Source organism: Callospermophilus lateralis, chromosome 5 (genome assembly GCF_048772815.1).
Source record: "Callospermophilus lateralis isolate mCalLat2 chromosome 5, mCalLat2.hap1, whole genome shotgun sequence".
Classification (NCBI taxonomy): domain Eukaryota; kingdom Metazoa; phylum Chordata; class Mammalia; order Rodentia; family Sciuridae; genus Callospermophilus; species Callospermophilus lateralis.
Window position 1 is genome coordinate 69,416,740 of NC_135309.1, and position 24,846 is coordinate 69,441,585.

General features: G+C 38.5%; 1 pseudogene; it reads left to right on the plus strand.

The window, feature by feature from the left end:
• Nucleotides 1-23,361: 23,361 nt before the first annotated feature.
• Nucleotides 23,362-24,155, plus strand: LOC143641748 (nuclear pore glycoprotein p62-like; annotated as a pseudogene).
• Nucleotides 24,156-24,846: the final 691 nt, after the last annotated feature.

Sequence of the window (24,846 nt, forward strand, 5' to 3'; positions counted from 1 at the left end):
CCTGAAGTTTAGTTCTTTTTTTGTTTTTAACAGTAAATTTTTTTTTCCGGAGCTTACCTGCATAACTATTTTATCATCATCATCATCATTATCATCATTTGCAGTACTGGGGATTGAACACAGGGATGTTCTACAACTAAGCCACACCCCCAGCCTTTTTAATATTTTTTATTATTATTTTGAGATAGGGTCTCATTAAATTGTTAAGCCTGGTCTCAAACTTGGAATTCTCCTGCCTCAGCCTCTGAAGTATCTGGGATTACAGGTGTGTGCCACCATACCTTGCTACATAATTATTTTTAAATGCTACATACATTCTGTAGTACAGATGTGCTGTATTTTAGCCTTTTCCTAATTGATAACTATTTAAGTGGTTTCTTTTTCTTTTTTCTTTCTTTTTTGGTATTAAACCAAAATTGATAGAAAGAATATACTCTGATATACCATTTTATGTAAATTTTCTTCTCTAAATAAATCTTAGAATTGGTTCATTATGAATTTTAAAATTGGTCATAAATTTTAGAATTGGTTCAATGTTAATACTGTTATTGAAATATAGTTGACATTGTTAAATTATTCTGAGGAAATTTCTTTAATTACATCCAGGAATATGACATATTGGTCTATTTATTCATATCTTACATATTTCAATTAGGTTTCATAGTTTTCTTCAAATGGTTTCCTGAGTATTTCTTGTGAGGTTTACTGACAGGTCTTTAATAAGGTTTTATTCCATTATGTATGAGATTTTTAAAATATTATATTTTCTAATTGCTATTGTTGGTGAAAAGGGGCACTGCAGAAGTTAACTCTTGGTTCATACCTGGACACCTTTCAAAACTCACTCATTAGTTTTGATTATTGGCCACTTGATATCTTGATTTGCATTAAACACTTGTTGAATACCTATTAGGTGTTAGATGTGGAAGATAGTGCCAGGTCTGTGCCCACAGAGATCTTGCATTCCATGGAGGATGGTGGGTCATAAACAAGGAAACATACAAGAGTTTTGGTGTCAGGAAGGAACTATGACAGCATGATGCAGCAGAGAGTGAGTTAACACACAGGCATTATGGCCCAGGAAGACCCACCAAGAAGGAGCCTGTGACCTGGGATAAGGTGGGCTCTGCATGTCAAGGCAGGGTCAGCAGCAAACCAAAGGTTTGAAGCTGGAAAGAATCCGGCAGTCCAAAGAGCAGAAATTGAATCCAAGGGGAAAGGGTGAGAGTTCAGAGAGGTAGATAGGAATGTAAATATATAAGGCTAGTCAGGCCAGAGATTGAGCTTTGCTAGGGTCAGAAAGATCTTCTGTTGGAACTGGAGAAGAAATACAATACAGGTACCTCTATAGATAGGTATATAAATTTATATTATAAAATGGATAAGTTCCTGTCTGAATCTACAAAGTGGATTACATATCAATTTATCATTTCTAGGTCAATGATAGAAACATTTAGGAATAATTACAGAATTATCTATTCTTTTACAAATGAATGAGGAGGGCAAATATGATTCTAAGTACATTTGGAAACTTTTGAAAGTCAGAGTAATGAAATAATCTGATTTGTGCTTTAAAGCAATTGCTGTGGCTTTGTGGAGAAAAAAAGTTTTAAGGGAGCAAGAGGGAAATAGGCGAGGTTGTATTATGGGAATTAAGAGTTAAGAGTGATTTCACTAGGTAGGAAGAAGATGAAGAGAAATGGATGCATTTAAGATACTCTATAAGGTAGAACAACTCAGATTCACTAATGCATTCAAGGAGAGTGCCGCAGTCTGGCTGGGCACAAAATAACTGGGAGGTCAGGAGCCACTTGTAGGTTCAAATAGGAACTACTTTATTGCCCGAACCCCATGGGAATTCCCCAGAACTCCACGGAAACTCTGAGAGAACTGAACGGAACTCAATGGGAACTCCGTGAGAACTCAAAAGTAGTGGGCACCCCAGGCAGCAGGAGCCGCCCCACTGCAGGATAGCAGAGGCCACATACACAACTGAATACACAGTTTGCCCCAATCCAGCATCATCCAATTACAGCAATCAGTCACCATTCCAATAATTATACACAGCTTAACTTAATCACCATCATCCCAACCACTCCTTCAGGCAAAATGCCAGGCACCATTCGGACTTGGCTGTGGCTCTCAACAGGAGAGGTCTAAGGTTTTTAGATTAACAACTGGGTGGAATGTGGTTCCATTTATTGAGATAACAAACACTGCAGAATGCTGATTTGTCAAGGGAGAAGAAGGATCAAGAATTCTGGGGAATGTTTATTTTGAAAACCCAATTGACATCCAAGTGCATATGTCAAATTCATAGGTGCATAGATGGGTTTGGAGCTCAAGGAAACAGTTGGTCTTGGAATTAAAAACTTAGATTTCAGAAATATGTAGATAGAATGTAGAAGCACGGTACTAGATGAGATAATGTGGGAAAATAGTTGAATTAGAAAAAAAAAGAGTTTACAACCAAACTCTGTCTCAGTGTGGCATTTGGTTGTCAGATATAGAAGGTGGGTAGGGGGGTAAGGGGATGAGAAGTTAAAACAAAGAAGCCAGAGAAAATGAAGGAGGATATATTATGTCACAGAAGATAAGAGAAAATGGAGAATTATGACTGATATCCCAGCCACTTGGGAGGCTAAGGCAGGAGGATCTCTTGAGCCCACCAGTTTGGGACCAGCCTGGGAAACATAGAAGAACCCATTTTAAAAATAAAAACAACAACAACAAATTTTCTGCAAGATTGGGAAAGCGGAGGTGGAATTGATGAGCTTAACAAAATGTTTCAATGGAATATTGGGGTGAGGCCAGTTTAGAATGAGTTGAGAAAAAAAAAAGGAAGATAAGGAAGTAGACAGCTAGAGTAGCCAATTAACACTTCAAGTGGTTTTGCTGCAAATGGAAAAAAGAAATGGAATGGGTTGGGGGGATTGTCAGGAATGATTTGCTGTTGTGCAAAAGATTTTAGATATCAGAGCTTCTTTGCTGAAATGAGTCATTAACCCAGCTCAAACAGAGAAGTCAAGGATTCAAGAGAGAGAGGAGAAAAATATATGAGTGAAGTTTATGAAAGAAGAGAAGGGAAGAAACTACAGAGCTTTAGTGGAGAGATTGAGCTTTGCTTGGGTCAGAAATATCTTTTATGGAAAGAGAAGAAGAAATAGAAAGTACCTCTATAGATAGGTATGTAAATTTGTTTTATAAAATGGAAAAGGTCCTGTTTGAATCTATAAAGTGGATTATATATCAATTTATCATTTCTAGGTCAATGATAGAAATATTTGGGAATAATTTCAGAATTATCTATTCTTTTAGAAACAATTATCTGATTACATTGGCTACTATCTCCAGTCCAATATTGAATAGCAGTGATAACAATATATATGCTATGTTCTATTTACTTTAAAGGAATAATTCTACTGACTAATAAGATACTTATGTTTATAGGTTCCTGGTATGGACTGTTCAGTAAGTAAAAGATAGCTATATTTTCTAAACTTAAGCCATACTTGGAATAATACTTTTTGGAATAGACTCTATATGTTGTTAATAATTTGTTTTTCTTTTAACGCACTTTTTAACTTGAGTTGCTAATATCTCATTTTGGCAAAATTGTTTTTGTGTATGTGCAATCATACATTTGTTTTTACTTTAAAAGTTAGATTATCAGGCAAGTGGCATACACCTGTAATCCAAAATATTTGGGAGGCCAAGACAGAAGGATTCCAAATTTGAGACCAGCCTCAGCAACTTAGTTATACCATGTCTCAAAATAAACATTTTTTAAGAATGTAGCTCAGTGGTAGAGCTCTTACCTACTGTGTATATAGATCTGGGTTCAGTTCCCTGTACTGCAAGAAATAATGCAGAAAATTGGGAAAGAAAGAGAGAGAGAGAGAGAGAGAGAGAGAGAGAGAGAGAGACAGAGACAGAGACAGAGACAGAGACCCAGAGCAATAAGCACCTGGAGATAGCATCATTTTGGCACATATTTTTAAATCATTAAGCTTTCTTACATTATTGAGATAATGCTATATATATACATATGAATGTTTGTTTATGTGTGTGTGTGTGTGTGTGTGTGTGTGTATATATATATATATATATATATACATATATATATTTAAAATGGCACTGTGAATTATTCTCTTAGACTATGCATATTGAATAATTCTAAAGGTTTAATATTTTGTAACAAGAATCTAATGATTATAAATATGTTTTACATATTTTTATTATAAATAATTCTATAGAAAATACCTTTGCAAATCTTTGATTATTTCTATATGATAAGTTAGTAAAAGAGAAATTAAATGAAAAATTATGAACATTAAGGCTTCTGATATGTCTTTCATAAATGTATGTAAATAATATATATGTACATATATATATATATATATATATATATATATAGAGAGAGAGAGAGAGAGAGAGAGAATACACACACACACACACACACACACACACACATATATATCATAAGAATTCTGAGTTTTTTATATAAAGTCAAAGCAACAATAGATTTCACCTACCCTAGAGCCTATCTCTGTCTTCTCTATCTCTGTCTTCCTCTACTGATCTCCACGGCTCTAACATCCAATGAAGACTTCCGGATTTGAACTGTGTTTTTCCAGACCTTCTTCATATGCATATATATCTGCATGTTTTTGTTTAATGTTTATGTGAATATGTGAAACAGAATATATTCATATACAAGTTTATAATAGACCCTGAGCATGCACATTTTTAATATGATTTGGAGATATATATGAGTATAACTCCTATAACATTTCCATTCTTAGATAAAGATACTTACATGCTTCTTTTTAAGATTTAAGAAACATGTATTCTTTCCAGTAAGAAAATTTCACATATTCAGCTGTTTGATGTAATTTATTATGATGATGTGATTTATTATCTCATATAATGAGATACTCTCCAATATGGAGATGTTTTATAATTGTCAACATTCTAGTTTATTCCTTAAATCAAGCATGAGGGCTTGTGAAAAATCTACTATTCGCTTTACTTGTCCTTTAACAAAGGGAGAACTTATCACAATAATGAAATATCTTCCTGGACAAACAGTTCACCTAAGTGTGGCATCTTTAAGAGCACAGCACCCAGGATACAGTACTTCTCCTTATATGTGAAGGAAATAGGTACTCATTAGATAGTTGATGGTGACTTACTAATAAAAGGACAGCCTGTCTACTTTCTTCCTCTGGATTGATGTGTTATTATCTTGAGAATAACTCCAAAGTGGCTAAATAGTAGTTTGACTATCAGGTGTGTATAAGTCAGACTGTTTAAGCTGCAAATTGCAAAAAAACCTCAATACAAATTAGCTTAATACAAAGGAAAATAAATCATTTCCTCTACTAAGAGTTGTCTAAGCAGCTTAACTCTAGAACTGACGAATCTGTGGAACATGATGTCATTACTATTCCAACCTCCTGTGCCATCCTCAAACTGATGTCCTGCTCTAGTTTCTTGCCTGGGGTCTCAATATGATTGTCACAGTTTCACCTGCTCCATGTAAACACTGAAAATGTCCAGTAATGAACTCTACCATATAAAGTTTTCAAATAACAAAGAACTGTCTCAGATATTTCTAGAAATCTTTTGCTCGTGGCTCATTGTCCTTCCTCCCATGCCAATCTAAACCAATCACCTGATTAACTTAAGCTAATCAGCTCCCAATTTTGTAGCTACACACAAAAATCTGGCTCTAGGAGGAAGGAAGTTATTTAGGAGAAGAAATAAATTACGTCAGTGACCAATTATGCCTACAAAAATGTAGGTTATATTGCCCTACTACTTAAAAATTAATCTATACTAATATTCTAATAAATTACATCAATATATATAAAATATAATATAGAGATAAATACATAATATAATTATAAATATAAAATACAGATCAAATATATGATACAAGTACAAATTTTTTATATATATACTTATATGTGTGTATACACATATATATGTTTATTCTATGATAAATCTATAACAAAAAATTGCTTTTAATACTTAGTTGAGATGATAATCAAAGCAATGCTACCTTTGTAAAGTTTTTAAATATTTAAATATCTTCATTTCAGCAAGAAAACATATTCTGTTTGGATTTTAAAAGTTAAGTCACATTTTTAGATGTCAGAATTATCCTCTCTTGAGAAAATTAATCACAGTAACATAAGAATGTGGCCAGGCTAGAAAGCATAATAAATCATGTCCATTTATCTCTAACATGCTCTGCATCTTTAAAGATTGCATCATAATGTTAACAGAAGAGTTTTTAAAAACTGCTTTGACAGGTTGTTTTTCTTCTAGTTTTATGTGGTAACCCTATACATTTTTGATGATTTTATCATTGTAAACTACATCACATATAAGTCAATTAAATAGTCTAAAATGTTAATGAGTATGACTTAAGACTTAAAGGCTTACTTGTAGAGAGGAAGCAACACATTTCTAAGAGGAGGCTGCAGGATGCGACACTGCTTGGGAAAGATCCAAGTGTCTACCATCCATCAAAATCTACCTTCTCCCTGAAGGCTTTTTAAAGGGAAAAATGATAAATTAAGACCTGAGATATCCCAAACATGATGGGACCTGAATATTCAATTTAGTTCCAGATGATAGAAGGGAATAATGAGTGAGTCATATATTTGTGAAATTTGACTACCAGGTAAAGGAATTTTTGTTTAAATTTTTCACACAGCCATGAATCATGGTCATGATAATGGGTTTTTAGTGAATCCACATTGTTTATACCATGTCTTGATCCATTTATTGGACCACAGTAAAGTAACTATTCTACTTTCTTTCATGCTTAGGGAAACTTTTTCTCATTTTTGGCCTTTGACTCACCCTACCTCCTTTTCTCACTCCATGTGCAGAAAGAAAACATGATCCCGAGGTCTGGATTTAATAAAATTGTGTGCAGGCTTCTATGTATATTGTATAGTGCTATAAAAATGTCACGAATTAAAATAGCAGGAATAGCTGCATCCTTTTAACAGAGGAAATAATATGGATGGAAAAGGTGGAAACATAAAATATCCTTTCCCCTCTTAAAAAAGCATCTACCATTGAATATTGTTTTGAGGATAGTGTGGATCTCATGATTCTGTATGCTACTCATAATTCATGCTACTGGTAGTCAAATGGGGATATTTGAGTTGGCAGAGAGGATATCCATTCTGCTTCTACTTCAATGTGAAATCCTAAAAGTGATCCCAGATCTACTAGGCCAGGGGTTATAGTTCAGATCTGAATGTCCCCCAGAGGCCCATGTATTCAAGTCTTGGTCCCCAACTTGATGCTATTGGAAGATGGTAGAACTTTTAAAATGTGGGGCCCAGTGGGAGGCATTTAGGTCACTGGGGTTGTTCCCTCAGAGTAGAATGTGAGACCCGCATCTCTTCCTCTCTTTCATTTAATGGCCATGAGATAAGTGGCTTTTGGTCTATCATGTGCTCTTGCTGTGGCCAACTGATTATAGACTGGAACCTCCAAAAATGAACCTAAATAAATATTATGTGTGTGTGTGTGTGTGTGTGTGTGTGTTTCTGAGATTAAACCCAGTGGCACTCTACCACTGAGCTACCACCCCAACTCATTTTATTTTTATTTTGAGACAATATCTTGCTAAGTTGCATAGGCTGGCCTTGAACTTGAAGTTCTCCTACCTCGGCCTCTTAAGTAACTAAGGTTATAAATTCTCACTCACTCATGCTAGTTTTAGAATTGAGCATAATCTCTGTTCCTCACTCCAAATCCCAATATAGTGGTTCCTCTATTTACTGTGATGGTCTTGAATGAAGTGTTCCATACTATGCTTTAAAAGGTGTCATTGAATAATTGTTTTTTTCTTTAACAGCCTACTTCCATTATATGTTATCCAGTATGACTGAAGACCTTTCTAAGCATTCAAGCATCAGGATTTGTAGTTACAAGGTAATCAATCTATTGAGAACTGTACACCACTCAGTTTGAAGTCCCAGTAGGAAGCAGTTCTTAGAAACTACTTCCGGAATGATATCCTTTGTGGTAGATATAGCCTGAAAACCCACTTCACATGCCAATCAAAAGTAGCAAGCTGTCACCTATACTTCTGCCTGATGGGCTAGGTTAGTCTGCTTTTTATCATTGTGACCAGAATAGCCAACACAAACAACTTAGAGGAACCTTTCCAAGGTATGTCCTCAATGGCCCACCTCCTCCAGCCACACCCCACCTAAGGTGACCCCCTTGCCCATCAGTCCATTCAAACTAGGATGCACTGATTAGGCTCAGTTCTCATAATCCAATCATTTGCCTCTGAGTATTCCTGCATTTACACAGGAGCTTTGGGGGAACACCTCAAGTCCAAACCACAACATAGACTAAAAATCAAGGTTCTCCCACTCCCTCCTCAGGCTCAATTAGTTTGTGAGAGCTGATCACAGAACTAAGAGAGACACTTTACTTAACTTTAACCAGCTTATTTATAAAGGATAGAATAAGGATACAAATGAATAATAAGATTACAGACTATATAGGGAAAGATATGGAAAGACACCAAACACAGGGGGGTTTAGTCCCTGTGGAGTTGGAGGACACCAGCCTCCTGCAAGTGGATTGACAAACCCTGTCCTTTAAGGTTTTCAGAGAGGCATCATTATGTAAGTATAACTTATATCATTGACCATCGATGGTCAACTCAACCTTTAAGTTTTTTCCCCTCCCCAGATGTGGGGGTGTGGGCTGAAAGTACCAACCCTCCATTTAAACCTTGATCTTTCTCACATCTGGACTCCATTTAGTGCCCCCTAGCCACCAACCTAGCATACAAAAGACCCTTATCATTCCAGAGATTCCAAAAGATTTTAGGAAATGTGTGCTAGGAAAAAGAGGGAGGTCAAAAAATATATTTTGTAGCATAAATCACAATATTACAGCAGTATTGCCTGCAAATTTTAGCTATTTCTAGAAAATGTGGGCTTACAGGCCTGCAATGAAAATACTGATTGATTGGCTTGAATCAATTGCTTACAAAATAGGTTTTCTCAAATTAATAACATTGACACAATTGGGAATGAGCAGAAGAGGGCATCATGGCAGGGTGTTCACTGGCTAAGAGGAGTTACTCTTTAGCTTAGGTTATTGCTACTTAATAGAAGGGGAAACATTTCCAAAATTGATGATTGATTGATAGATAGATACCCCCAAATTTTTAAAGGACAGATTAGCTAAAGGACATGTTATTTGAATAAATGCTAATATCTTGATTTTTAAATTTTTTTTTCTGTAGGAAAATTTAGATGTCTAATGAAATGGAAAGATACAGTAACTGTCAATATCACCACATCCTGGTGTGTGGTCAACTACTTTGGTGAAACGGGGAAGCATGCCTTACAGACAAAACCAATAGAGAGCAGATTCAGTTAATAAAAAAAAATGAAAGAGTAGAAGAGAGTGGACCTAGAGTCAGGCAAACCTAGATTTGATCCTGCTGTTCCACTTACAATCTGAGTGACCTTGATCAAATAAATAACCTCTCGAAGCCTCAGTTTCCTTCTTCTATAAAACAAGGATAAGAATGCCATCAGCCTCATAGGTTGTTGTTAAAATTGTATGTGAAACTATTACTACAAGGCCTAGCACATAATAAATATTCAGCAGCTAGTAGTGATTATGGTCATGTTTATGATCACTGATTAGAATATCTGAATACTGCTGCTAGATTTACCAATGAGTCTCTCTGTGCCCTTGGGTGACTCAGTTTTTCTCACTGAGACTCTTCTGTATAATGAGGAAGTAGGTCAGCCCTTGAAGGTCTAAAGCAGCTAATATTAATTGGAGAAGAAGCCTCTGCTTCTCCTCAGAAGAACAGGAGCTAGTCCATGAATAGGAGCACTGTTATTTCAGGTTGATTGTCTGCAAAGCACCAAGGTTCCATGCACTGCTCAAATTGGCCTATGAGGACCTAAATTCTGTAAGAATCTGCTGGTCTTTCCACTCTCCATTATACATGTTTATTCATGTATCATTGTTTTCTATTATTTAAACCTGTTCTAAGTCAGAAAGACTTGGAAAGATGAGAGCTAAGCCATGAGGGAGCCACAGAAATATCTGAAGAAAGAACACAAGCAAAATAAGATCTTTCCTTCATATGGGCTAGAAATCTGGGAAGATATGATTATTAAATAATGAATGATCTCAGCTTCCATAATGCAAAGACTTTAGAGCCAGGAGTATCTATACTGCAATCTAGGCCTAGAAATTACCAACCATAGGATCTTAATCAAGACAGTTATCCTTATAGGATAATTATAAAATAAGAAAGATAATCCCTATTTCTTAAGATTATTATAAGGATTTGTTGTGATTACTTTTATGAAAATTTAGCACATGGACAGACCACAGTTTTTGGATTTTAAGATAACTTCTCACATTTTGAAATTGGAATGTGTCTTAAAATTCATGCACTTAGTTGAATTTCTTTTCTTTTCCTCCTCCCACCCCAAAGATGTGAATTTATGATGGCAATCTGGCATCAAGAAAATTTTGTAATGAATAGTCAATAAATTGGCTGATATAATTAAAATCTTTATGATGATCTTTTGTTTCACTTCTGTCCATGCAAAGTCTTGTGGTATTAAAAGGTCAAAATGATAGAAAATATAGCCAACCAAAAATACACAGATTTAATGTTACCTCATATAATTTCCTCATATCGTCATCACTGGCTCATTCCTGGTTAGAGGATAAATTCTTTGTTCCTCTGGATGCATCTGAGCAAACTCAGAAAACTCTCTTCCTTCTTCTAAGTTATGAATACAAAGAATTTTCACCTAAGAACTTTCTGTACCCTTTTATTTGCATACTGTTAAATACAAAACTTCTCATTTTGCATTCAATATATCTCATTTCATTTTTTAATTGATCATGGGATAGTAAATAGATTTGGTCTTTATTTATAATCCAAATCTGTGTCCTAAAAATAAAATACAATTCTAGATTAGTTTGTTCTCTTCACCTGAGGTTGCAGACATGCCAATTCCTAAGCTATCTTGTGATGGAGTTAAAATATGCTATCCCAGCATTCTGACTATTCAAGTAAAAGACACTAGAAAAACAGCAAGTGCAAAAAGATCACTTTGATCATCCTACTGCTTCTTAAAAGAAGATGAAATTGCCCTGAGAAAGACGCTCTCCCTACACTAGGAGACAAGGCAGCTTCCTCTTCAAGAACAAGAAGCTGACACCGAGAGAACTCTGCAAGCCTTGCTGTTACAGCTCTCACCTTTTAAGCCTCCTCACATAATTTTGCTGCCTCTTCACAACTTACTCTTCTTTATCCAACTAAGTAACTGATTCTAATTGCTTCTTTGGGTTTCCATTTCTTTTTGAGGGTTCCTGAGCCACAGAAACTCATATTATTATGCTTTTCTTCTAAAAATTTATATAAATTATTAAAATTTATTATTTATTAAGCATAAAAAAATTATGCTTTTTTTCTATAAATTTTATTCTAGACCTAAACAGGAGCCTAAAAATGGAGGTAGATTTTAATTTTAATTAATGAATTAATTAAATGTATTTATTTACTTACTTATTTTATCTGTATGTTACTGATTTCTACTAATTCTTCAAAGGCTTTGTACTTAAAGATTTCATTTAAGTATTAATTTACTTTTAATTGTTTTTTTATGGCAACTTTAATCTAGAGTCCTGTGCCTTGGCAATAATGCCAGCCTATTGTGCTGGTGCTTGTTAAACTATGAAATTGCAATGTGTAGCATTAAATCAGGACAGGAAATGAAATTGCAAACCACATAAGTAAACTGCTGGTGTCCTGTTGGCACAGGGTATGCCTCTCTCTTTCTGTTCTCTGTCAGGAGGCAACTATTGAGATCTACCATACAGCATAGTACCTACAGCTAACAATGCTGTACTCATAATCCAAATTCACTAAAAGGATAGGTACCATGTTAAGTGTTCTTAACACCTACACACACAAATAATGATAAAGTCAGAGGTAAAAAATTCTAAGGGGTGAAGGATATGTCTACAGCTTTGATGGTGGTGATTGTTTCACAGATATATACTTATCCCCCAATTTGTTGAGTTATATACTTAAATGTGCACAGAATTTTACATGTTAATCATATCTCAATAAGGTAGTTCAATGAAAATAAAATAGGACAAACTAAAGAGGACTGACTCTCTTGTGTCTCCGCTGGTCTGACATCCACCCCCAAATCATAATTATTCCCACAGATATATATAATCTGGTCACAGATTAAAGAATAAATCCTCCCAATTTTATTTATCAATATGTAATATAAACAGTGAAATATTTAACTTATAAGTGTACTGTTCAATCATTTTGATAAATGTGTACACTTATAGAAACCACAGCCCTGCCAAGACACAGAACTTGTCCATCAACATAGAAAGACACCTGTGTCCTTGCCCAGGAAAGCCCCTCCTAGAAATAACCACTAATCCCATCAATTACCATTATGTGATAGTTTCCCACCTTCTAAATTTCATATAACAAAATCGTACAGTCTGTCATCCTTAGCATCTTTTGCTAAAGATACATGCTGTAAGAGCAATCCATATTATTATAGATATCAATTGTTCATCTGTTATTATTGCTGAATACATTTCATCATAGGGATATGTACAGTTTGTTGATTCATTCTCCTATAAATGGATATCTGGGATTCTGCCAGTTTGGAGGTATGATGAAAAAGTTGCTATGAATAGTTTTATATGGATGTGAGTACACACATGTTTTTTGTTTCACCTAGAGAAGTTCTAGAGGTAGAATTGCTAGGTCACAGAGTAAACATATGTTCCACTTTTCAAGAAACTGCCAGTTTCCTGAAATGGTGATTTCATTTTATATTCCCACCAGCAATTTACAAGAGTTCCAGTTGCTCCAACATTTGATAATATCGGTATTGTACATTTTTTCCATTATAGAAGGTTTGTGGTCTTAGTTTATTGTGGCTTTCATTTGCTTTTCCTGAATAACTAATGATGTGAATGCCTTAACATGCTTATTGAATCTTTTATTCATTTTTGTTGTAGTTTATCTCATGACTGAATTGTAGAAGATCGTCTTATGTTCTGAACAGAATTCCTTTGTCAAATGTATTTGTTGTAAGTATTTTCTTTTGGTTTTTGAAGCAAACTACTCCCCCTTTTTAATCAACCAAAGTTCTAAAGTTTACACTAGAGTTCAGTCTTTTGTTTTGTATGTTCTATGGGGTTTGACAAATGTATAGTGATGTATATCCACTATTATATATTACCCAGAATACCTTCATTGTCATAAATATCCACCTTTATTCTTCCCTTTCCATAAAACTCTGCAACCACTGTTTATTGTTGTTGCTTGTTTGTCGGGTTTTTTATGGTCTACGTAGTTTTGCCTTTCCTAGAAGATCACCTAGTTGGAATCATACAGTATGTACAGTATGTAGCCTTTCCAAATTAATATTTTCTTTTGAAACATTTTATCTTTTATACTCTAAGCAGAAAATAATTTTAGTGGATTTTCCTTTGTTCTTTCCTATGGAAAGTTTGTTGGTAACATCAATATGATCTGTGATTTTTCAAATTGACATTTTGAAAATAGAAAGAATCCAGAAGAAAGAAAAAAAGCTGGACTTAAAAGAACACTCACCACACCAATTATCAGTGAATCAGAAAAGCAAACTCTGGGAAAAGACACACAGCCCTTAAGTTAGGTCTGGGTTTGAATCCTGATCTTTCACTCACTGCATGTGCAACTTCAGTTGATTTATTAGCCTCTCTATTGCTCAGACTCCCCATTTTAAGATAAGGTTAAATGAGAAAATAAATGGAAAGTACTTAGCAGTCACCTAGGGAACTCCTAGGAGTGAAGTAGATGAGTGACTAAAAAGTCACACCAGTAGTAGTAGAAATGTCAGCTCTGCCATTTACTAAACTTGGATTATTGATGTTATCTTTAAAATTCGGTTGCTTTAAAAATAGCCATTTGTCCATTTTCTGAGGGCTAGCTTAGTTCAACTACTTAATATGGTTCAGAAATCCACCTAACTAGACCAATGTAAACACTATATATTAGACACTGAGCTGACTAAATGAAGATGCTAGTGTCAATCCATGTGGCAAATATCAATAAGGCTTCATTTCTTTATTTTTATACTAAAAATTTTATGCTAAAATAAAAAGAAATGGATGTTCTAGCCAGGCACAGTGGTGCACGCTATAATCCCAGCAGCTCAGGAGGCTGAAGCAGGATGATTGCAAGTTCAAAGCCAACCTCAGCAAAAGTAAAGTGCTAAGTAGCTCAATGAAACCCTGTCACTAAATAAAATAGAAAAAAAAGCGTGGGGTGCTGGGGATGTGGCTCAGTGGTTGAGTGCTCCTGAATTCAATCCCTAGTACCATCCACACCCCAAAGGATGTTCTAATATTTCCTAGGAGTGTCTTCTCGCACCTTTTGAATTATACTGCACATCCTATACAGCTTTTTACTCCTCGATTTAGAGATCTCACTACTGAGAAATTAAGAGTGCACCTAGGGAAGCTTGGTTGTGGTTCAGTGGTAGAGCATTTGCCTAGCACATACAAAGCCCTGGGGTTCATCCCAGAAGCACTAAAAAAAAAAAATGCACTTCATTTTTTGATGCAGGTGCCCCTATCCCAATTTGCTATGCCATTAATATTAACCTTCCATTAAAAAGATTCCTGTTCGCTCTTCATAAACTTCTGGTTCCATATCAAAGTTCCAGTTTCATGATATCATATTTCTAATCTTAATTTATTTTACTTGTTGTCAATATCACATGAAAATTTTAGCAAAAGAAAAACCTGAGTTTCACCACACCCCAGAACAGATCAGGGGGATGAATGAGGTTGATGACATTGGCAGGAATGAAGAGTGGGAGAGTGTTCTTTGAGGCATGTCTCTAATATTTTTTCCCAGGAAGATGCTGTCTTCTTGTTTTCTGGATTTAAATATTTGTGAAACAAAACAAATACTCTCCCCAACTACAAAGTCGACTTCTTTATGACATGATTCTGTAGCTCTTTTTCTTGAATCAGGAGAAGCATAAAAAGAAATCATACCAAAAAGAAACTGTTCTTTGCAGCTTAGATTAGAGTCACTGTACAGTCTTATGTGTTGACTGTGGTTTATTTGGTCTTGGGTAATTCAGGGATTCTCGAATTAGTCTTGTTGTTTAACAAAGAAAATGACTTCATATAGACATAGCCTGTGCCAACAGTCTAAGAAAAAACATTCCTTATCAGTAAAAAAATCATACTAATATACCATGCTGGTAAAAACCATAACTAAGATCATTCCTTATCACTACAAAAATATGTCATAGTGATACACTTATGTAGCTGAAAGGAACCCTATTTTGCACATGAAGAAAATGAGGCCCATAAGGTGCAGGTAATTTCTTGAGGATCATAGAACTTGCTACTGGCACAGGCTTTGGAGAGGGTCTCTTGACTCCCAGGCCAGTGTGCTTCCTGAAGGATGCTGCAGTGGTGCAGTGGATGCTGCAGGAAGGTCCAGGCATCAGCTGCACTCAGGGTAACAAGGAAACTCGGGCAGGCTCTGGCAGGGCCAAGGCTGGGGAAGCGGTCAGCTGTGCTAGGAAGGGTTTCCATGGTCATGATCATGACAGGAGAGCTAGTGCATGGCCCAAGATAACATCCCAGAAACATGGACGAGGAACTTAAGACTTTTGTTCTCCTGCAGTGTCCAGGGTCTGATCTGTTTTGGATTAACAATATTACTCGAGTTAACTCCAAAGGCACAAGGTGATGGGAAACAGATGGTGTGGCCCCCACTTTGTTCTACACACATTCCCTTAGGGTTTCCTTCTATTATGAGGATTAAGGAGTAGGATGTAAAATGTCTATACACATAATTGTAAATCATGCCTTTAAACTCTTTTTTATATGTTGAAATAGAAAATAATCAGAAACTATTAGAGTTACCACATTACCAGCAACGTTCTTTTACAATCCACCCTACTCCATTCCATCCCAATCCATCCACCTTACTCCATCTGTCCTACTCGGTCCATCCTATTTTGTCTAGCCTGTTTGTACCATGTAAAGGGGTGGGTCACAACACCAGCTGCTCCTTTGCAGCTCAACAGACCACACCCCCATGGTAGCCTACCCCGTGGAGACTTTCAATGCTTGTAATAATGACTTTTTAAAAGTCCATTCAATATAATACATGACCAGTATAACTCCACATCATGTACAACCTCAAGAATGGAAAGTTAGACTCCATGTATGTATAATATGTCAAAATACACTCTACTGTTATGTATAACTAAAAAACAAATAATTCTTTTTAAGAAATGTCTATTCAAAAAGCTTTTTTAAAGAATTGATCCATTGTTTGATGAGTTTCCACATTTAGACTCTCAAGTAAATAGTCTTCCCCTGCGGTCTCAGACATTCTGAAAGTGGGCCCAGGATGACCAGTGCCATTTGAGGAGCTCAAAGAGAGCTCTCAGTGTTGCAGAATGCCTTTTGTTCAATCAAGAAATAATTGCTGAATCACATCGGTTACACATCCATTGATTTACATATTGCCATACTAGTGTCTGTTGTATTCTGCTGCCTTTCCTATTCTGCAATCTGTATACGGGGTAAAAATGGGAGTTCATAACCCACTTGAATCAAAGTGTGAAATATGATATATCAAGAACTATGTAATGTTTTGAACAACCAACAATAAAAATTTTTAAAAAAGAAAAAAGAAAAAAAGAAAGAATTGCTAAGCACATCCAGGCAATTAATGCAAATAAGAGGATATTAATTCAAATGAGGCAGGGTTGGTGTCTGCTTTCTTTATGCTACAATCTAGTAGAGTAGGGTGACAAGCAACAGCCTGAAAAGGGTTATTCGGGGGACAGTTTGTACAGGTTCTTTGTAGGCGAACAGAGAGGCAACGTCATTGGGAATATCTGGAGAAAGCAGACAGCAGGTGCCGAAGAAAGACTTTGTTCATCTCTGAAGATTAGCTGTCTGTGGAAAAGTCTTTGGGGCTGGTGAGCAACTGTGGTGTATGGTGCTCAAGATGGAGACCCCAGGGTGACAAGCAAAGTCAGGGCGTAGACATGGGGACACTCCAAGGGACTGGATGGAGGCAGGGAGAAATCACGGTCATGGAAGTTTTAAAGATAGTTCCCAACTGGTGTTCTGTAGGTCCTACCCAGTCTGAAGACGGATGTGTTTTATCTGCAAATTAGTTGTAAGGGTTTTTTTTTTTTTGTTAGTTTGTTTTTGTTTTTTATTAATTTAATGATATCACACAAAAATTTAGATTCTGGTCTTAAAAAATCAGAAGATCTGTCAATAGTATTTCTTTTGCTTTTCCATGTGGTAGCAGTCTAGGGGAGCAGTATAGTGGCAGCCTTTTGCAGTTGGAACACCACAGAAGCGAGTTCTCTCTAGGTCCCACCACTCCCTGGTCCCACCATCCCCTAGTTATCACCCTAAGCCTTTGTCACCCCCTCACCTCTTAAAATTCTTGTTTCTGGTTATTTCAATAAAACGCTAGTCTAGATGAAGATGCAAATGAAGTCCCAAGTCAGCTGAATTGATGCAGATTACCCAGCTGGGTCTGACCTAATTGCATGAACATGAGAAGGACTTAGTATGCAGTAGAGGATAGAGGGGGACAAGAGAGGAGAGGAACAGGGTGGCCTCTAGCAGAAGAGGTCAGGTCCTGGCTGATAGCCAATAGGAAAACCAGGACCTCAGAACTAAAAGAGCAAGAAATTGCTAGCCAACAGCCTGAATGATCTGGGGATGGATGCAACTCCCCAAAGGCTTCAGATAAGAGCCTAGTCGGTCTATACCTTGATATCAGCCTTGCAGTAAGCTTTGGGCAGAGCCTAGCCATCCCCATCAGGATTCTAGGCTGGCGTAATCAGAGACGAAATCATAGTTCTTTTAATCCACAACATTTGTGACAATTTGTTATGCAAAATAGAAGAAGAATACCTGGACTTGGTGGAATCAGACAATATGGGTTGCATCCAGGATCAATGTGTATTGTCTAGGGGAAAGCTCCTTGCACTATTTTCCTTACCAATAAAATAAAAAAATCACTTATCCCATAAAGTTATTGAGAGGATTAACTGGGATAACACATTGTAAAACACTTACTTGGCTTAGCACTTATCTAAGTGCTCAGGTAATAAATTAGCTCCCAATAAGCATTTTAATCTTTCTTTCAGTATCTTCAGTAGATTTCAGTAAAAGCAGGGTATATATATATATATATATCTCCATATCCATGAATAGCAAATCATTCAAATAGATTTAAACTGCTTTAATGCTGTCATAGGGACCAAAGCTATGGATCAAAATGCCTTTTTCTGCGTGCTGGTCTGTTGTGGGAGTTTTATCTGCTACAGAGACCGTACAGCCTTGTACTGCTAGCCCATAAAAAGGAGGAAAAAAAAATCCATATTTCGAGCAAGGCAGCAACTGTGGGTTCTCAGTCCCAATCCTGTAAGTCACTTAGGCATTCAAAAATACCCTTTCACTTTTCTGGATCTCATTTTTTTTCATCTGTACAACAAATACGGTCTCTCTATGGTTTCCATGAGACTCCCCATTCTCCATGTCTGGAAAGTTCTAAGTGGAAGACAGGAAAAGGACCTGTTGGCATAGAGAAGCAGCTCTGTCTCTGCATTCCAAAGCTGGCAGAGGGAGCTGGTCCAGGGCACAGGGGTGGGCACCATTTTCCCATCTGCGGCGTTTCCTTCCTCTTTGCTCCACTTTCAAGGGTTATGCATATTAAAGAGGGCCTGACCGAATAGCAAAGGAATCCATCAGGCACAAAGGTCTGCTTTCCCCAAATGCGTGGAAACATCCCTAGGTTAATATCTCATTCTTCTAGACATGATAAAAATTACTTTCAGAATTAGGAGAGAATTCAGGCAAACATTAGTATTCAAATCTTGTTCTTTGGTTTATTCCTCCCTATTTTATGAAATCCATCATTGTAATAACCTGTCCTCAGCAAGCTTCCCCAGGTGTTGGTCCAGCCAAAGCATGGTGGTAAAAATACCGCTCTGCCATGGGGCAGGGCTTGGTGGATGAGGACAGTGGCATTTGGGACCATTTGTGCTGCTTCCCAATCCTGAATGATTGCCTGCGTTCATGATTATCAGTAAAATTCCTCGGAGACTTATTTGAAAGGGCAAATAATCCCTGCCCAGGGAAGATGAGTCACTTCTGCTCTGTGGAGCAAGAAAAGGGGTAAAAAAGTAGTCATTAGGTGACGCCAATTCTGCTTCCTGTGACCTATCTGCTGGTAGCTTAGTAATGACGACCCCAGAGAAAATATAGGAAACTTGCGTTGTTTCCAAAATAACTACTGGCGCTGTGCCCTTGAGCAAGTTACTTGACCTCTCTGAGCCTCCTGTGCAAAGTAAGCGTGAAGTGAAAAAACTTTTAAAACTTACTCCAAATTATTAGAGTGTAAGGAAATTTACCAATATTATTTTTCTCACTCTAAATGAAAACCATTTGTCAGAGTTGACAAGAAACCCAATATCAGTTGCTACTGGAGTGAGAAGGAAGCATGGCCGGCATATAATAGCCTCACTGCTAATAGTCCGGAAAACACAGAGAAGAGCCCTTCTTTAATCCATTGTGGTGCCCAGAGTTCATTGCCCTCACCGACTATGCCAAGGTGAGCAACTCCTCTGCTCAGCCATCAGGTCTCGGGGAACCCAACCTTTCCCCTCTGGTGGCACTGCTTTTCACTTCTCCACCCTCTTACCTGGCCCAGTCTTGCTGCATGCTCCCTGAGCTGAGGCCAGGGACCAGCATGGACCTGAGCATGACAGTGCGTGACTCAGCCAGTCTTCCGGAAAGCAGGAGGAGCTTTGGTGAGGACTGGTGAGCTCACCGGCACATGTCCACCTGAAGGAAGAAGTTGCTGCTCACCTCCGAGGGATTCATGTCACCTAGGAATATAAGTCTAAGGATGGATGTCTTCCAAAGCTCCAGGAAAAGTAGGAATGCCATGTAGTTAAAAAATAAGTACATCGCATGGGGCCAGGCCCACCCCATCTGAAGATAGATAGCCCCTGCATGGTGAATCGCTTTGCCGTAGCAGTGGACCATGGGGTGGTTGGGGTGGCTTAAACATCAGGAATGTTTGTCTTCCAGTCTGGAGGCCAGAGGTCTGCAGCAAAGGTGCTGGTAACAGTGGTTCCTTGACAGCCTGGAGGGAAGGATGTGCGCGGGCTTCTTTGACTTGTTGATGGCTGTCTTTACACTCATTGGCGTTCTCCTGTACCTTCCTATCAGCTTTCCTCTGCATGTGTCCATGTCCAAGTTTGTCCAGGTCCAACATGACACTAGTCATGTTGGATTAGGGCCCACCTTAGTGACCTCATTTTAGCTATACTAATTTCATCTGCAATAACTCAATTTCTATACAAAGTGACTTTCTGAGGAATTGGGGGGTTAGGACATCAACACAGGAATTTGTCAGGGACACAATGCAGCTCATAACGGTGGTCCCAGCCTGGACTTTGGGGCAGCTTACTTATCCCCTTTATTAACTGAAGATTCAGTCTCCAAGGTACCAAGGAGCTGCTGTTGGGGGTGGGAGGATGGAGAGAGGATCGAAGACAGAGTGACTGAGGCAATGTCACTTGGTCTTTTGGGATGAGAAGCCACAATTCATTTCTCCAACAGGCTATCTGCTCAGTGTGGCATCTGGCATCTAAGAGGTTCTCAGTAAATATGTGCTCAACTAGGATGAATCAAAGTAGATCAGAGTTGAGCAGGAAAAAAAGAATAGAAGAGGATGCCGAAGAAGAGGACTATTTAAAGATAACCTCACAACCACTGGAGGAATTCTGTTCTCTGTAGTGAGACAACCACTCAGCCTGATGGCAGTGGGCATCAGTGATATCTGTCATAGACCAGGCATTTCCCTGGCTCAGTGGTAAAGAGGCCAGATCTCAACCTGGATAGAGATTGGCATTAGAGATGTTCAAAGACTTAATTTATCAATACGGACCCAAAAAGTGGATCATAAAATTTATGATGATTTATTAGCACTCGAATCCTGTCTGCTTATGTTATACTATTTTTACTATGGATTCTTGTCAGAGTAAGTAGCAATTCCTTTCTGATGAAGAAGGCATGGGTTTGGAGGAAAACCTAGACCACATCTCCCCCTCCCCATCTTTGCTATGTGCCCTTGGCTGAGATGGAAAGTTTCTCTGAGTCTCAATTTAATCATTTGCAAAGGATTAAGGATGTAAATATTGGTTCCTGTTGATTGAGTCTTAGTACTCATCTTAAGCCAAAATGATAATACTTCCTTCTTAGTTAGATGTAAGTTCTCCTTTAGTATTTTTCATTTATTAATTGTGTTTCTCCCTTGACTTTATTTTGTATTAAGAACTATGTTAGTCAGGTTCAAACTTAAGTGGATTAAGTACCAAAGGGGAAAAAAAAAAAAAGCATTTTTTGTTTTGTTTTGTTTTTTAGCCTGATGCAACTAGAAAGCCAAGTGCGGCTGCTTCGGGGCATCTGAACACTATCATCAGGGTTCTGTGTCTCTGAATCTCTTAGCTCCATTTAGCCTTCAAGGGTACTACACGCAGAAGGCTCTACCTTTATAGAGGCAAAAGAATTATCAATAGCTTCTGCTCACAACAGTCTGTCAGTTTTAAATTTAGAACACGAGAGAAATTATTTCTTTTTGACTTCAGTATTTTATCTTAATTTTAAAGTTCAGAATTGCATGCCCTATCATGAACTTCAAGGAGAGTGTAGGACCCTGACGGACTGTGGCCAAGACAGACACCTGTCAGGAGCAGGAGGAGTGGACAAACTCCCAATCCTTTCAAGGTAGGCAAGGGGTAGGGTTTCCCCCGGAAAAAAAATGACACTACAGGCAAGTACGTTGCCACTGTAGTGTATGAAGGTTCTGGTTTCTTCACATTTATTTATTACATCTAAAAAATTCCGAGTCAGTGATTATTTTAGCCTTACAAATAAATCTGACCATGAATATTGATGTATTGGCTTGATATACAAAGCAGGCTGAAATAAAAACCTAAGCTCCTAAAGTTGACTGACTATATTTTGTTTAAAACAGATTCTGGAATATACACACGTTCACACACGTACACCTCTGCCTAAGGTTCTTACTACCCAGGTAATCATGGCGAGACACTGCAATATGGCTTTTGTGACTCTTCCTAAAATGCTGTGAACTATGATCCAATATAGTTTGGATTTAAAGAGTGAATCCTTCATTGCAGTTTACAATATGGGACTCAAGACTTTTCTGAGTCTTCCTTGGAAATGAATAATTCAATAAATAGTGCTAAGAGAATTCTGATATATCTGGGGGTTTTGGTCACAGGTGTGGGAGGAACTATTAGAAGCCTATTTTCATGGGAGCTAAGGTCCCTCCTGGAGTAGGGAAAATGAAATTGCATATTCTACTGGAAAAATATCTATCTCAGCATATTTGCAAGAAATCAGGAAAGCCTTCCTGCTAACAGGGAAAGGCCCTTGGTGGGTGCCACCTGTGGAGGCCCACAGCAAAGCCTCAGTTTTCTACATGAGGAAAGCAAAGGGTACAGTGAAAGGGATGAGGACGGCTCTAGTAGGTTTCTTCTGACGTCAGCTAGGAGGGGATTCCATGTTAATACTTCCAGAAGTAAGAACTGGCTTGGAGAGGGAAGAAGAAACAGACCTTTCTCAGTTGTGACCTTGCTCATTCTTCAACGAGAGTGACGATGGCTTTTGTTACATAGGGATACACTAAGCAGAGAAAGCCTTAGAAGAACCAGTAAGTGGCATACCCAGAATTCAAGCCTCCGTCTTTTCCTTGCATCTGGAGACTGACTCTGTGCCTGAAAACAGAAGGAATCCTGGAGCTGGTTTACCTCAGCTGTTTTCAGAGAAGGGAAAACAAGAATATGAGGGTGAGATGGAAAGAGGGGTGTATGCCTACGGAGCTATATGGTGGAGTAGGAATAGAGAAAGAGGTACATGGCCCACTGAGTGACAGCCTGTTTCCACCTCAGCCTTTTCTTCCACCTGACCTCCCTCCCAGGATAGCTGTAAAGTTAGCTGAGGGCCTAGGTGAGGAAGTGTGTGACACAGCGCTGGCCACACCAAGTTGTCAGGGTTGGAGTCAGCTGCCCAGAAATCTCCATGTGCAAACTGATATTTGTCATCACACAGCCCAAGGACACACTGAGCAGTAGTAAGGAACTGTGGATTCATACTACACCCACTCCCCGCAACCACTGCTGAAGCCCCTGAGCTGGCATGCTGAGTTTTAGCTTAAAGACCCCTGGGGCAGCTTCTGGTGTCTCCAGAGCAACATACTCCACCACCACCACCACCAGCACCACCACCACTGGTTTTGCCTTGAGTTTAGAACCACTGATGCCAACTGGGATCCCCAGCAAGGTAGTAGCTGCTGTGACAGCTCCACTTGGCGCCAGTGCAGCTGCTGGAGCAGCCACCTGTCCTGTGATGACCTCTGCATAGCTGGAGAGCCTGATCAACGTGGATTCTGAAGCTGGAAGTCCAGGGATGGCACTTCCCACAGCAGGCCACCCAAGTCAACGCCTGGGACTGCAGGCTGATTGAGAATGGGGAGAAGATCATCAGTCTACTCTGTGAGGTACAGAAAGTGAAGCTGGATCAGTAGTGGTTGGACCAAGAGCTTGACTTCATCCTATTGCAACAGAAGGAGCTGGAAGACCTGCTGAGCCCACTGGAGGAGTCAGTTAAGGAGAAGAGCAGGACCGACCACCGGAAGCATGCTGACAAGGAGCATGAGAAGACCTGCAAGCTGGCTGAGAACGTTGAGGCACAGCTGAAGCACATGGCCCAGGAACTCATGAACATCATCAAGCACCTCAATACATCTGGAGGCCCCACCAGCACCAGTGACCCTTGACAGCAGATCTGCAAGACCCTTAATGCACATGGAGACTCTGCAGTGGATTGATCAGGATTCAGCGCTGCTGCAGAAGAAGCCGGAGGAGGTGACCAATATGTACACAGGGCATCAAAAGAAGCAGGAGTGCAGCTTCTGAATCACCTTCTCCTGAATACAGGCCTCTTCAGGGCTATGGATTTGGGGCAGGGGGTGGGGGTCATTTTGTTTGGGGTTTCAATAAGATAACTTTTCTTCCTTTCAAATTCCTGTGCTGTTGAGAGACTTGTTGTGTGCTTGGACCTCTCCCATTAACAAAATATTCCAAGTCCTCTGATCCAGGCAGCAACCTAGCGGGTGGTTTTTGTGTTTTCTTTGTATCGTTGGCCCCTTCTCACCTAAAACAACCACCTACCTCTTCCTTCTTGTTACAGCCAAGTGATGGAGAAGTGCTGATTCATTGAAGATCAATCAATTCCCTATCCAGGGTTTCTGGTTGGCAGCTGCTCTGTCCTACTCAGTCTTGGGAACACTGAAAAAAGACAATCCCTGTCTTCTGAGGAAATGGCAACCTAGTCTTGGAGTACAACATGTGTGCTCATGAAAATTAACCACCAAGACAAAGAATGGGACAGACAATGGGATAGAGAGTTTCTTGGGTCCCTGAGGGTGTATAAGAGATGGCAAAAGGACATCAGGCCTTCCTTTGCCTGATTAATATGCATGCTCATCCTCCAGGTCTTGCATTAGGCTCACTTCCTCCTGGAAACCTCTGGACTGTGCAAAGCTAGGTTAGATGACCACCCTGGGGACCCCATAGGACACTGAGCTAGCACATGACTCTGTATTATGTTGACCGTGTGCTT